Source organism: Leuresthes tenuis, unplaced genomic scaffold (genome assembly GCF_036924035.1).
Source record: "Leuresthes tenuis unplaced genomic scaffold, fLeuTen1.0.hap1 SCAF_63, whole genome shotgun sequence".
Taxonomy (NCBI): Eukaryota; Metazoa; Chordata; class Actinopteri; order Atheriniformes; family Atherinopsidae; genus Leuresthes; species Leuresthes tenuis.
Window position 1 is genome coordinate 173,249 of NW_027325417.1, and position 13,242 is coordinate 186,490.

The 13,242-nt window shown below is 41.3% G+C and overlaps 3 non-coding genes across 3 annotated transcripts; all 3 read right to left on the bottom strand.

The window, feature by feature from the left end:
- Positions 1-2,278: 2,278 nt before the first annotated feature.
- LOC140285917 (U2 spliceosomal RNA) lies at positions 2,279-2,469 on the bottom strand. The gene has a single exon (XR_011910855.1). It is a non-coding gene; the product is annotated as a U2 spliceosomal RNA (small nuclear RNA).
- A 317-nt stretch (positions 2,470-2,786) lies between these two features.
- Positions 2,787-2,900, bottom strand: LOC140285887 (U5 spliceosomal RNA). Its single transcript, XR_011910828.1, has one exon. It is a non-coding gene; the product is annotated as a U5 spliceosomal RNA (small nuclear RNA).
- A 10,015-nt stretch (positions 2,901-12,915) lies between these two features.
- On the bottom strand, positions 12,916-13,029 carry LOC140285893 (U5 spliceosomal RNA). The gene has a single exon (XR_011910833.1). It is a non-coding gene; the product is annotated as a U5 spliceosomal RNA (small nuclear RNA).
- Between the last annotated feature and the right edge of the window lie 213 nt (positions 13,030-13,242).

Here is a 13,242-nt window from a genome sequence, read left to right on the forward strand (position 1 = left end):
TCCCGCTTTTGATGGTGTATAGTCGGGCTTTCGAGCCTTTTCTTCCCCGGTTTTTACAAATTATGGTTGGACATTCAGACCTTGCAGCCGAAAACCTCCGCTCCCCCTTTTGATCATACATTGTCAGGCATTCGCACCTACTTGCAGCCGAATACTTCCGCTCCACCTTTTAGTGATGTATGGTTGGCATTTGCACCTTTTCTTACCCTTTCTTACCCTACTGATTGCTTAAGATTAAGTTGTTTTTTCTCACACTACAACATTTTTTTAATTGTTGAAACTTGATTTGAAGTGTATAAATAAGGAGGACAAACAGTTTTAAGTCAGGCTGATAGAAGGAATTAATTTTATAGCAAAATCTGTATTTCGTCATATGTCGAGAGATGCTTATTGCTGAAGAAGTACAAAGTACAACGTTGTTTATCGTTGAAACTTGATTAGACATGAATAAATATGAAGGACAAAGCAGTCTTAACTTGGTTAGAGTTAAGGAATTCGTTTTATAGGAGAATCCGAATTCGTGCATAACTCGTAAAATAGAGCTTATTTTCGGATTCCTGAAGAATGAGTCTGGTTCTTTCTCATAATACAAAGTTTGTTGTTTATTGTTGAAACTTCATCAGAAGTGAAGAAATAAATGAATGCCTATCAACAAATGTGGGATCTAAACTCTAGTGCTTCCTCTAAAATAATTTCCTTTCTCAATTCAGAAATGTGTGTGTGTAAGTCACAACACCCGTGACACCAAAACGGCTTTCTTTTCTCTCTTTTCTCTATACTCTGCACTGTGAGCACACACACCAAATCAGAAAGGCTTTTTTCTCTCTTTTCTACATTATGGACTGTGGGGACACAAAACCGCTCTCTCTTTTTTTTTTGATTGTGTGCCAGGGCGTTGTCTCACGTATTAGATTATGCTTAAGATACGAATGGGTTTATCAGTCACATCAGAATCCATACATACTGATCCTCCCGTAATAAAATTGTCGGATCTTATCAAACACACTTTGTTTCTTGTGACAATCAAGTCAGCGAAACAGCGTATACACGTCAAGACACTGAATCAAGTTTGCCACAAGAACTCATAAGTTTGGCAGTATTGCTCTGCCGTCAGCAATCATACATCCATTTTATTTTCGTGAGACATGTGCAGGCACCTGTTCATCTACTGTTCTATCACTATGAATTAGTTTATCTATTATCAATAAGGATACTTCTACAACTACTCTATCAAAGTATGTCCGGACTTCTTACGTTGTCAGTTGCTATATATGAATAAGTGGGTAGCTACTGACAAGCATTAAGCATGTCACACAGCCCAAACATATAACATTTCAGGACACACCACACAGTTAACAACCACAGTGAAGCGTGTCAAAGCCCAAACATGTAACATTCATTAGGACACTTACACAACACATTCAAATCAAACAGTCAGACAACATACAAGAACATATACCCCAGCCGGCATTTTTCTCTTCTTTCCTCTTCTTCTTTCCTTGTCCTCCGGTCCGGTTCAGTTCTATTACATGTCATATATTGTAAACAGAAATAAATAAATGGGCATCAAGGGGAGCTTTACATTTATAAAACTTCCCTTGGCAAAGCAAATCTGTTTGGCATCAAAGGTATTCAGACTACAATTCTGCTGCCATAATGCTGAACACGATAAGGGAAAAAAAAAAAAAGTAAAGAAGACAGTTCTGCCGAAAGCCAGGGACTAGACCTGTTCTAAGTTCTGTACTTTTTAAAAGGGAGCCAACACAGGACAGGAGGGCCTGATATCCACCAGGCTCTGGGCCTGCAGCGACCATATTCTGGGAGCTACTGTACCCCCAGAAGGTACCCATCCCGCCCCACCCCACTCAACCCAACCCCACTCCGGAGGACCTCTACAAAAAACAAACAAACAACAACAAAAAACAAACAAACAAACCACCCAGTCACACCAGTCGCAGCAGCCCGGGCCTGAGACCCACCATCACCCAGGCCCCCCCAGGTCCCCCCTCAACAGGTGCGCTCTTGTGAAAAAGCAAACAGCGGCAGCAACAAAAACACAACGGGAACACCGTATTGAGGCTTTGTTCTGACCGCACATTTGGTATGCCGTTTCTTTAAAGCAATTCTCCCGGTTAGCCCGCACTCGGCTCGCTCCCAGAGCCGTGTTAAAGTCTACTTCGCATTCACTCTCTTTTTTCAGCAGACTAAAAGAAAGTTTCATCTTGGGCTCCCTGAAACTTGCATCCTGCACCGCTGTTTGCTTTTTCACAAGAGTAGAGAAGAGCGCACCGTTCCCAGCGGCACTGCAGTACGGGGTCAATGCTTGGAGTGAACGGAGCAAGCTACTTTTTCAACTCCTATTGCTAAAAATCCATTTAATATGCAGTCCTCGTATAGAGGACATTTCAGATATTAAACTGATAAGAACAGATACTACACTTGATCTTAGCCAAAAGGCCGAGAAGCGACAACTGTCCACTGGTTCACGTCCGAGGGCCCTTCCTGGCACAATGCGCACTTGTCCGCTAACACCCCTGTTCTTTTTAAGGCCATAGGTGGCCAGAGTTCTCACTTTGCACCTCCGCCCACCTGCTGCACTGAGCACTCTTCAGCCCTTTTAAATGGTATAACTTTGCACTCCCGCATGCTCCAGCAAGCACCATTCAAGCAACAACTTTGCACTCCAGCTTCGAACATCGGCACAGTCGCAACAAGTAAGGCGACTCTACTCAGAGAAGTCACTCTGCACAGTAACAAGATTTCTTTTGCACAGACAGAAAGGGCTTCACCCGCAAAGGTAAAGCCTGCCAAAAATAAAAACAACTCATTAGTGCTGCTCTCCACAGAAGTCTTTAGTAAAAGGCGAAAGACTTGTACGTTATGAAGAGAAACCAGAGTACGATTATCCGTCACTGCGGGAGCAGGGCATCAGGCTAGTTGGCATAGCCACCTTCCCCATGGTGAGCTTTGCTTGGTTGAGACGCTTGCCACCCCCCCCCCCCCCCCCCCCCCCTTGCTCCTCGGCTGACCAAGTAGGAACAATCGGGCCCTATTCCATGGCTGCCTTGTCTTTTACTCTGTGCAAAAGACAAGGCAGCAACAAAAACACCACGGGAAAACCGTATTGAGGCTTTGTTCTGACCGCTCATTCGGTGTCGCGTTTCTTTCAAGCAATTCTCCCGGTTAGCCCGCACTCGGCTCGCTCCATGAGTCGTGTTAAAGTCTACTTCGCATTCACTCTCTTTTCTCAGCAGACTCTTGGGATTTTATCAATAAAATGAATTCCTTCACTCAAACTATGTTAAAACTGCTTTGTCCTTCATATTTACCATGTCTTGAAAGATTTAAACAAAAAAACCAACGTTGTACTTTGCAGTAAAAGAAATAGCAAATCTAAAGTTTCAGGAATCCGAGAATAAGCTTACTTTCATGAGTTCTTCACGATTTCGGATTTTGCTATAAAATGAATTCCTTCACTCAAACTAAATTAAAACTGCTAAACCGCTAATCTGTTACATGTAAGGCAGATGTCAAAATTTCCGACCATAATGTATAAAATGCGGTGAAAAAAAGGTGTGATAGAACACTAAAAGGTGGAGCGGAAGTGTTCGGCTGCAAGAAGGTGTGAATGTCCGACTATATTTGGTGAAAAGCAGGTGAAGCAAGGTCTGAATGCCAAACCTTACATCATCAAATGCGAGATCAGAGGTGTTTGGCTGCAAGAAGGCCATAGTTTGCCAAAAGCGGGTAAGGTGCGAATGTCCGACTAAATATCAAAAAAATTTGGGGCAGAAATCTTCGGATGCAAGTGGGTGTGAATATCCAACCATACAAGTATGGTGGAGAGGAAGCTGTGAATAGCCGACCATAGTTTGGAAAAAGCGGGTAAGAAAAGGTTTGAATATCTAACCAAACATAATCAAAAGCGGGAGCAGAGCTGTTCGACTGCAAGTAGGTGTGAATGTCAGAGAATAATTTGCAAAAAGCTGATGAGAAAGGGTGAGAAATCCCGACCATACACCATCAAATGCGGTAGCCTAGTTGTTCGGCTGTGAGTAGGTGTGAATCTCCAACCATAATTGCTGAAAAATGTGTTAGAAAAGGTAAAAATGCCGGTCCATACATAATCAAAATCGGGAGAGGTGGTGTTCAGCTGCAAGAAGGTCTAAATGTCCATCAATAATTGCTAGAAAACATGAAAGAAAATTTTCGAAAATCAAACCACACATGATCATAAGTGGCAGAGGAGGTGTTCAGCTGCAAGAAGGTGTGAATATCCACCCATAATACCTGAAAAATGGGTAAAAAAAAGGTGCGAATGCCCAACCATACATCATCAAAAGCAGGAGTGCATGTGTTCGGCTACAAGAAGGTGTGAACGTCCAACCAAAATTTGTAAAAAGCAGTTAAGAAAAGGTTCGAAGATCCAACCAAACATAATCAAAAGCAGGAGTGGAGCTGTTCGACTGCAAGTAGGTGTGAATGTCAGATCATAATTTGCAAAAAGCTGATGAGAAAGGGTGAGAATGCCCGACTATACACCATCAAATGCGGGAGCGGAGTTGTTCGGCTGTGAGTAGGTGTGAATCTCCGACCATAATTGCTGAAAAATGTGTTAGAAAAGGTAAGAATGCCGGTCCATACATCATCAAAAGTGAGAGAGGTTGTGTTCGGCTGCAAGTAGGTGTGAATGTGCAGCCATAATTACTTACAAACGGGTAAGAAAAGGTACTATTGCCAGACCATATATGATCAAAACAGGGAGCGGAGGTGGTTCAGCTGCAAGAAGGTTTGAATGTCCGACTAAAGTTTGTAAAAAGCGGGTAAGACAAAGTGTGAATGCCCGACAATGTATGATCAAAAGAGGAGCGGAGGTTTTCGGCTGCAAGAAGGTCTGAATGTCCACCCATAATTACTGAAAAATTGGTAAGAAAAGGTGCGAAAGCCCAACCGCACATGATCATAAGTGGATGAGAAGGTGTTCGACTGCAAGTAGGTGTGAATGTAAGATCATAATTTGTAAAAAGCGGGTAAGAAAAGGTAAGAATGCCCAACCATAAATTATCAAAAGCGACAGCAGAGTTTCGGCTCGTATTTATCAATGTCTAGATAGATTTCAACAAAAAACAACGTTGCCGAATCCGAGAATAAGCTTATTTTCATGAGTTCTGCACGATTTCGGATTTTATGTATAAAATGAATTCCTTCACGCAAACTAAGTTAACACTGCTTTGTCCTTCATATGTACCCATTTCTACATATATTTCAAGCATAAACTTTCTCATACTACCCTGAATGAGAAAGAGCCAAACTTGTGATTAAGCCATACGACCCTTTTGAGGAGTTCTGCATGGTTTGGGATTTTATCTATAAAATTAATTCCTTCACTCAAACTATGTTAAAACGGCTTTTACCTTCATATTTATCAATGTCTCGATAGATTTAAACAAAAAAACAACGTTGTACTTTGCAATAAAAGAAAGAGCAAATCAAAAGTTTTAGGAATCCGAGAATAAGCTTATTTTCATGAGTTCTGCACGATTTCGGATTTTATGTATAAAATGAATTCATTCACTCAAACCAAGTTAAAACTGCTTTTTCCATAATATTTATCAATGTCTAGATCGACTTCAACAAAGAACAACATTGTATTTTGCAGTAGAAGAAAGAGCAAAACTGAAGGATCAGGAATCCGAGAATAAGCTTCTTTTCATACGTTCTGCATGATTTGGGATTTTATGTATAAAATGAATACCTTCACTCAAACTAAGTTAACACTGCTTTGTCCTTCATATGTACCCATTTCTACATATATTTCAAGCATAAACTTCCTCATACTACCCTGAATGAGAAAGAGCCACACTTGTGAATAAGCCATACGCCCCTTTTGAGGAGTTCTGCATGATTTGGGATTTTATCTATAAAATCAATTCCTTCACTCAAACTATGTTAAAACGGCTTTTACCTTCATATTTATCAATGTCTCGATAGATTTAAACAAAAAAACAACGTTGTACTTTGCAGTAAAAGAAAGAGCCAATCAAAAGTTTTAGGAATCCGAGAATAAGCTTATTTTCTTATGGGCAAGTGGGAACTGCTTTGTCCTTCATATTTATCAATGTGTAGATGGATTTCAACTTCTTCAAAGTCCAATGTTTTTCTTTGTTGAAGTCGATGTAGACATTGATGAATATGGAAGGACAAATCAGTTTTAACTTGGTTTGAGCAAAGCAATTCATTTTATAGCAAAATCCGAAATCGTGCAGAACTCATGAAAGCAGGCTTATACTCGGATTCCTGAAACTTTAGATTGGCTCTTTCTTTTACTGCAAAGTACAACGTTGTTTTTTTGTTTAAATCTTTGTAGACATGGTAAATATGAAGGACAAATCAGTTTTAACATAGTTTGAGTGAAGTAATGCATTTTATAAGCAAAATCCCAAATCATGCAGAACTCACGAAAAGCTTTTTCTCGCTTTTCACTGCTTTTTACAAACTTTGGTCGGACGTTCACACCTTCTTGCATCCGAACACCTCCGCTTCCGCTTTTGATGATGTATATTCGGGCATTCGAACCTTTTATTACCCGCTTTTTACAAACCATTGTCGGACTTTCACACCTTCTTGCAGCCGAACACCACCTCTACCACTTTTGATGATGTATGGTTCAGTATTCTTACCTTTTCTAACACATTTTTCAGCAATTATGGTCGGACATTCACACCTACTCACAGCTGGACACCTCCGCTCCCGCTTTTGATCATACAATGTCGGGACATCGCTCCTTGTCTTACCAGCTTTTTACAAACTTTAGTCGAACATTCACACCTTCTTGCAGCTGAACACCTCCGCTCCCGCTTTTGATGATGTATAGTCGGGCTTTCAAGCCTTTTCTTAACCGGTTTTTACAAATTATGGTTGGACATTCAGACCTTGCAGCCGAACACCTCCGCTCTCTCTTTTGATCATACATTGTCGGGCATTCGCACCTTGTCTTACCCGCTTTTTACAAACTATAGTCAGACATTCCCACCTTGCAGCTGAACCTCCGCTCCCTGTTTTGATCATGTATGGTCTGGCAATACTACCTTTTCTTCCCCCGTTTGTGAGTAATTATGGCTGGACATTCACACCTACTTGCAGTCGAACAGCTCTGCTCCCGCTTTTGATTAAGTTTGGTTGGAAATTCGAACCTTTTCTTAACTGCTTTTTACAAACCATGGTCGGACTTTCACACCTTCTTGTAGCCGAACAACTCCGCTCCCGCTATTGATTTTGTACAGTCGGGTATTTTAACCTGTTCTTACCCGCTTTTTACCAACTATGGTCGGACGTTCACACCATCTTACAGCGGAACACCTCCGCTCCCACTTTTTATGGTGTATAGTCGGGCATTCGAACCTTTTCTTACCCGCTATTTACAAACTATGGTAGGACATTCAAACTTTCGTGTATCCGAAAACCTCCGCTCTCTCTTTTGATCATACATTGTCGGACATTCGCACCTTTTCTTACCCACTTTTTACAAACCATGGTCGGACTGTCACACCTTCTTGTAGCCGAACACATCCGCTCCCGCTATTGATTGTGTACAGTCGGGTATATTAACCTTTTCTTACCCGCTTTTTACCAAATATGGTTGGACATTCACACCTTCGTACAGCGGAACACCTCCGCTCCCTCTTTTGATGGTGTATGTTCGGGCATTCAAACCTTTTCTTACCCGCTTTTTCCAAACTATGGTCGGCTATTCACAGCTTCCTCTCCACCATACTTGTATGGTGGAATATTCACACCCACTTGCATCCGAAGACCTCCGCCCCAAATTTTGTTGATATTTAGTCGGACATTCGCACCTTACCCGCTTTTGGAAAACTATGGCCTTCTTGCAGCCAAACACCTCTGATCTCGCTTTTGATGATGTAAGGTTGGGCATTCAGACCTTGCTTCACCTGCTTTTCACCAAATATAGTCGGACATTCACACCTTCTTGCAGCCGAACACTTCCGCTTTTAGTGTTCTATGAGGCATTCACATATTTTTTTTCACCGTATTTTATAGATTATGGTTGGAAATTCTCACCCACTCTCATCCGAAGACCTCTCCTCCCGCTTTTGTTAATATATAGTCGGGCATTCGAACCTTTTGTTACCCGCTTTTTACAAATTATAGTCGAACATTCACACCTACTTGCAGCTGAATACTTCCGCTCCACCTTTTAGGTATGTATGGTTGGCATTTGCACCTCTTTTTATACTGATTGCTGAAGATTAAGTTGTACTTTCTCAAACTACAACATTTTTTTATTTGTTGAAACTTGATTTGAAGTGGATAAATAAGGAGGACAAACAGTTCTAAGTAAGGCTGATAGAAGGAATTAATTTTATAGCAAAATCTGTACTTCGTCATATGTCGAGAGATGCTTATTGCTGAAGTTCTTTCTCATTCTACAAAGTACAACGTTGTTTATCGTTGAAACTTGATTAGACATGAATAAATATGAAGAACAAAGCAGTCTTAACTTGGTTTGAGTTAAGGAATTCGTTTTATAGGAGAATCCGAATTCGTGCATAACTCATAAAATAGAGCTTATTTTCGGATTCCTGAAGAATGATTCTGGTTCTTTCTCATAATACAAAGTTTGTTGTTTATTGTTGAAACTTCATCAGAAGTGAAGAAATAAATGAATGCCTATCAACAAATGTGGGATCTAAACTCTAGTGCTTCCTCTAAAATAATTTCCTTTCTCAATTTAGAAATGTGTGTGTGTAAGTCACAACACCCGTGACACCAAAACGGCTTTCTTTTCTCTACACTCTGCACTATGAGCACACACACCAAATCAGAAAGGCTTTTTTCTCTCTTTTCTACATTATGGACTGTGGGGACACAAAACCGCTCTCTCTCTTTTTTTTTTTTATCGTGTGCCAGGGCGTTGTCTCATGTATTAGATTATGCTTAAGATACGAATGGGTTTATCAGTCAGATCAGAATCCATACATACTGATCCTCCCGTAATAAAATGGTCGGATCTTATCAAACACACTTTGTTTCTTGTGACAATCAAGTCAGCGAAACAGCGTATACACGTCAAGACACTGAATCAAGTTTGCCACAAGAACTCATAAGTTTGGCAGTATTGCTCTGCCATCAGCAATGATACACCCATTTTATTTTCGTGAGACATGTGCAAGCACCTGTTCATCTACTGTTCTATCACTATGAATTAGTGATCTATTATCAATAAGGATACTTCTACAACTACTATCAAAGTATGTCCGGACTTCTTATGTTGTCAGTTGCTATATATGAATAAGTGGGTAGCTACTGACAAGCATTAAGCATGTCACACAGCCCAAACATATAACATTTCAGGACACACCACACAGTTAACAACCACAGTGAAGCGTGTCAAAGCCCAAACATGTAACATTCAACAGGACACTTACACAACACATTCAAATCAAACAGGCAGACAACATACAAGAACATATACCCCAGCCGGCATTGCTCCCTGCCTATTTTCGTACAGCACACTATGTGTGCGCACACCTTTATTCACAAACTCTTCAACTTATACTCTTTTACCGAAGCTGCTACAGCTCGATTGGCCAAATACCCTTAGATCCTATTTCGGTGAATTTGACATCTGCCTTGTATGTAACAGATTAGCGGTTTAGCAGTTTTAATTTAGTTTGAGTGAAGGAATTCATTTTATAGCAAAATCCGAAATCGTGAAGAACTAAGCTTATTCTCGGATTCCTGAATCTTTAGATTTGCTCTTTCTTTTACTGCAAAGTACAATGTTGAGCAGCACTAATGAGTTGTTTCTATTTTTGGCAGGCTTTACCTTTGCGGGTGAAGCCCTTTCTGTCTGTGCAAAAGAAATCTTCTTACTGTGCAGAGTGACTTCTCTGAGTAGAGTCGCCTTACTTGTTGCGACTGTGCCGATGTTCGAAGCTGGAGTGCAAAGTTGTTGCTTGAATGGTGCTTGCTGGAGCGTGCGGGAGTGCAAAGTTATACCATTTAAAAGGGCTGAAGAGTGCTCAGTGCAGCGGGTGGGCGACACTCTGGCCACCTTGAAAACCGAGGTTACATCCACTACCAGGGGCAGCCCAAGTTCTGCCGCAAGTGTGGTGAGCATGGGCACCTGGTTGAGGCTTGTACCAATGTGGGAAGAGCAGAGAAATTGGGCAAACTTTTGGAGAGTGTCCAAATGGCAGGAAATGTAATCTCTGTGGAGAATTAAATCACCTCTTCAGAGATTGCCCTAAATCTTTTGCCAACAAATTAAAGACGGTAAAGCCACAGTCAAGCCAACAAAGAGAAGGACCAAAGGTGGCAGTTGGTGAACAAAGTGAAGAGGTTGACCCAATAAATTCAAACTTCCCGCCAAAAGCTTGGATTGGAAGTGAGGAGCAAAAAGGGGAGGGGCCTGTAGAGGCCTCACCACTCAGTGTTGAAGTCTGTGAGAATTCACAGGCAGAGGGTGGAGCTACGCTAAATGAGGAGGAAGAGCAGACAGGTGAGTCTAGTGAAGATACTCACCTCCCCGAAGGTCAACAGCCGAAGAGGACGGCATCTGAGCCTCTGATTCCCCAGTGGTATCAGAGAAGAGGGGAAGGGTTAGGTCCCTTTCAGACAGTTCTTCAGTGGAAGAACCTAGAGTCTTCCCCTCCGACTGACCAAATGAGGTCTCCTTTTTAACTTCAGCTCTGCACTCGACCCCCAGGGACTCAAAGTTAAATGCAACATTGCGTCAGAGGCCAACACCGAGAGTCCGAAAAGGAAATATAGATCACCCTACTCACTTTTCACCTAAAGAAATGAAGGAAGAGCTAGTTTCCCAAGAAATAACCTGTGTGTAATTTGTTTTGATAACTTAGAAAAACGAAAATGACATACCTACTTTCCTTTATGCTTTTAATGGTTCTCACCTTCTCAACACTAAATGTGAGAAGTGTGAAATCAAAGACAAGAGCCCAGAGTATTTTATCCTTCTTAGACTCCATAAAATCAGATGTGTTTTTAATACAAGAATGTGGACTACCTTTTTTAAAAAACCATAGACAATGGGAGGAAATGTGGCCCCATTTATCGATATGGAGTGGCTCAAATCAAAATAAAAATGATGGTGTGGCCATTCTAATTAAAAATCCGCATGTTCTGGTGAAAGGTAGCACAGTGGTGAGAGACGGACGGGCACTTTTAGCACACTTGAATTTTATGGGGCAAGACTTTAACCTCTTAAATATTTATGGTTTCAATGGAAAAAATGAAAGGTATGACCTTTTAGAAGATATACAGCTTTACATGCTAGGGCAAGTACCTTTAGTTGTAGGAGGGGATTTTAACTGTATCTTGAGCAGGAAAGATAGAAAAAGAGCAGGGGTAGATTTTAAAGTGGATAAGACTTCGATTTTACTTCAGGGCATATGCAGGGATTTTAAGCTTACTGACTGTTTTAAAACCATGCATCCCAGAGAGGAGGGCTTCACCTGGTTTAGTCATGATGGCACCAGAGCCTCTCGCATTGATTATTTCTTTACTAGAGATTGCCCACCCACTGATGTTAGATTAACCCCTGTTTTCTTTTCAGACCACCTTATGCTCTCCTGCACCCTTTCACCCCCTTCTGGTGTGACGGTAGGAAGTGGTCTGTGGAAACTCAACTGTTCCCTGTTGGAGGATGAAATCATAGTCAGTCAGTACAGGGAATGTTATAAAGAGTGGCAGACCCTTCAAGACCTCTACGAAACACATGCACAATGGTGGGAAATGGTGAAGGAAACGACCCAGACTTTTTTTAAACAGCAAGGTAAACGTAAAAAAAGGAAAGAGAATAGATGTATGATGGGACTACATAAACGCTTACAGCGCTACTTTAAACTAAATCAGTGTGGCATAGACTTTAAAGAAGAAATCAAAGATGTCAAAAAGGAAATGTCAGTTTTAGCAGAAATAAAGAGTAAAGGAATTTTTGTAAGAAGCAGGGAGCAGGAAATTGAGGAAGGTGAAAAAGAAAGAAAGTTATAAATAAAAAGGAGTGTATTCAAAATCTAAAAAGAGAAGATGGGTTTTTAACAAAATCCACACAAGAGATGATTGAAACTGTACATACCTTTTATAGTAACATGTACAAAGAGAAACCAGTGCACTTGGAAACATCGGCAGAAATCTTAAAATTCGTTGACAAAACCGTAAAAGAGAATGCACACTTGACACAGAATTTTACTGCTTTAGAGTTAAAAAAATGCCTAACAGGTTTTAAGAGAAGTCGAGCTCCGGGTTTAGACGGGCTTCCTGCAGAATTCTATCTGACCTATTGGGACCTTTTATCATCAGACATTTTAGATGTTTTTAAAGATTTTGAAAAACTCGACCGACTGCCTGACAGTTTTAGAGTGGGAATAGTGACTCTACTTTATAAAAAAAATGATAAGACTGACCTAAAGAATTGGAGGCCCATCACACTTTTAAACTTTGACTGTAAACTTTTTAGCAAGGTTTTAGCGACACGGATGTCCTCTGTTTTAGAGGAGGTAATTCACCCAGACCAAGCTTGTGCCATCTCAGGGAGACAACTCACCGACAGCCTCGTACTGATTCGAGACATCATTGATTACGCTAGAGACAGAAACACCCGGCTTGTCATCTTAAATTTAGACTTTGAAAAAGCATTTGATCGGGTCTCGCATCAATATCTCTTTCAGGTGTTGCAGCCATCGAAAAGGGCCCGATTGTTCCTACTTGGTGAGCTTTGCTTGGTTGAGACGCTTGCCCCCCCCCCCTGCTCCTCGGCTGACCAAGTAGAAACAATCTATTCGATGGCTGCCTTGTCTTGTAAGGCGACTCTACTCAGAGAAGTCACTCTGCAAAGTAGCAAGATTTCTTTTGCACAGACAGAAAGGGCTTCACCCGCAAAGGTAAAGCCTGCCAATAATAGAAACAACTCATTAGTGCTGCTCTCCACGGAAGTCTTTAGTAAAAGGCGAAAGACTTGTATGTTATGAAGAGAAACCAGAGTACGATTATCCGTCACTGCGGGAGCAGGGCATCAGGCTAGTTGGTATAGCCACCTTCCCCATGGTGAGCTTTGCTTGGTTGAGACGCTTGCCCCCCCCCCCCCTTGCTCCTCGGCTGACCAAGTAGGAACAATCGGGCCCTATTCGATGGCTGCCTTGTCTTTTACTCTATGCAAAAGACAAGGCAGCAACAAAAACACCACGAGAATCCCGTATT